At 29.5% G+C, this 2,465-nt stretch overlaps 1 pseudogene; it reads right to left on the bottom strand.

Moving 5' to 3' along the window:
- On the bottom strand, window positions 1-1,325 carry LOC138355579 (cytochrome b-like; annotated as a pseudogene).
- Between the last annotated feature and the right edge of the window lie 1,140 nt (window positions 1,326-2,465).

Below are 2,465 nucleotides of genomic sequence, written 5' to 3'. Positions count from 1 at the left end.
TTTAAATTTAATCATTTATCTCATATTATTGCAAAAATTGGGTTAATAATATAGTATAAAAAATAGAGTGTAGATAAAATTTGTCCTGTTAGAATATAAGGAGTTTCTACTGGGCGTGCTCCAATTCATGTTAGTAGGACTACCACTGAGACTAAATATCAGAAAGTAATTTGGTTAATAGGGTAGAATGTTCTTCTTCGGAAAGTAGAATTGTGAGTAAATGGTAGAATTATTAAAATAGCAATTGAAGCTACTAAAGCAATAACTCCTCCAAGTTTATTTGGAATTGATCGTAGGATGGCATAGGCAAAAGAAAATATCATTCAGGTTGAATATGAACGGGAGTTACTAGGGGATTTGCTGGAATAAAGTTATCTGGATCTCTAAGTAGGTAGGGGTTAAGAAGGGTTAATATAATTAAGGCTCAGAAAAGTACAATAAATCCTAAGATGTCTTTATAGTTGAAATAAGGGTGAAAGGGGACTTTATCTACAAATGAAGAAATTCCAAGCGGGTTATTTCCTCCTGTTTCGTGAAGGAATAGAATATGAATTACTGTTAAAGCTGCAATAATAAATGGAAATAAAAAATGAAATGAGAAAAAACGAGTTAAAGTGGCGTTGTCTACGGCCAAGCCCCCTCAAATCCATTGAACTAAATCTGTACCTAGAAAGGGAATAGCAGAGAAGAGATTAGTAATAACTGTTGCTCCTCAGAAAGACATTTGCCCTCAGGGTAAAACGTAGCCTAAAAAGGCTGAGGCTATAGTTAAGAAAAAAATTAATACTCCAATTATTCAGGTATGAAAGTAAGTATAAGAACTATAGTATATTCCTCGTTCAATATGGAAGTATAAACAAATAAAAAAAAAAGAGGCTCTATTGGCGTGAATGGTACGTAATAGTCATCCATAATTTACGTCTCGACAAATGTGGATAGTTCTTGAAAAAGCTATTTCAATATTAGGGGTATAATGCATAGATAGAAATAGGCCTGTTATAATTTGAATAACTAAACATAATCCAAATAGTGAACCAAAATTTCATATAATTGAAATATTTCTAGGAATTGGTATATCAATTAATGATCTATTAATAATTTTAAATCAGGGGTGAGTTTTTCGTAAAGGTTTAAACATTAGTTATTTACTCGTAAGGGCCTAGAGTGGACGTTGATAATTTTTACTACGGCAAATAGGGTAAGAAGTAAATATGTAATGATAAATAGAGTAAATATTATTGATGAGGAATTATAAATAGTTCTTGTTATTAAGGGGGCATTTCTAAATTTATAGGGGAATATAAAAGAAGAACTTCTAATTCTATATTTAGAGCTGGTTAATAAAGGGTTGACAAGGAAAGAAACAAAACAAATCATAGATATAATAAATGTTAGGGTAAATAAGGTATTAAATGAAATTCCAAATATTTCGTTTGAGGCTACATAGATAAATAAAACTAATATACCTCCTAGAAAAATTAAGAATAGGATATAGGAAAATCAGAATAAATTATTAGAAAATCCAGAGGTAATACAAATAATTAGAGTTTGAATAAATAATGTTAACCCTATGGATAAGGGGTGAACTAACCGGGTGAATAGAATGGAGATGAAGACGGTAGTTGAAATAAAAATTATAATAATTTTAAAATTATATTTTAAAGTTTTAAGAATAGTAATTCAATTTTGATTTACAAGACCAAAGTTTTTTTTTAAACTATTAAAACTAATGAATACTTTAAATTCAGTTTATATTTGTTCTTTAGCTATATTGTTTTGTGGGGGATGATCTTTTGTTTCCAATCGAAAACATTTATTAAATACTTTGCTTAGATTAGAATTTGTAATATTGAGGGTGTTTTGGATTATAGTTTTATATATTATAAGGGTAGGTATTGAGATATATTTTGTATTATTTTTTTAACTTTAGGAGTTTGTGAAGGTGCATTAGGTTTATCTTTATTAATTTCTATTGTGTGTTCTCATGGTAATGATTATTTTGGTAGATTTAATGTAGTGTAATGATAAAGTTTTTACTTATAAATATAATATTATTGTTTTTAATTAATAATTGAGGTATTGTTCAATTAGCATTGTTTTTATATGTTTTTTAGTATTTTTAGGGTTAGGTCATGATTTTTATATATTTAATTTAGGAATACAATTAGGGAGTCTCTAGTGAAGGCCTTAGGTACTAAAGTTGATGTACCAGCCTCAGAATGGTCAATCAAGTTACTTTTACAGAGGAAATTACCTCAAAATATTTTAGCAGAAATCTGCTCACACTATAGAACCGAGTTTCTCACTCCCGAGCAAATATTCGAGGGACTGGGAATAACGGTTAACAGGTTGAAGGCTCATGATAAGATTAAACCTGAGTCTAAACAACCTAACATTGACAACTCAGTCAAACCCAAATCGACTTTGAATAAGTCCAATAAATTCAAACCTAGGACTACTCCATC

Source organism: Procambarus clarkii, chromosome 68, assembly GCF_040958095.1.
Source record: "Procambarus clarkii isolate CNS0578487 chromosome 68, FALCON_Pclarkii_2.0, whole genome shotgun sequence".
Lineage (NCBI taxonomy): Eukaryota > Metazoa > Arthropoda > Malacostraca > Decapoda > Cambaridae > Procambarus > Procambarus clarkii.
Note: the sequence above shows the minus strand (reverse complement) of the source record. Positions and strands in the feature narration are given on the sequence as shown.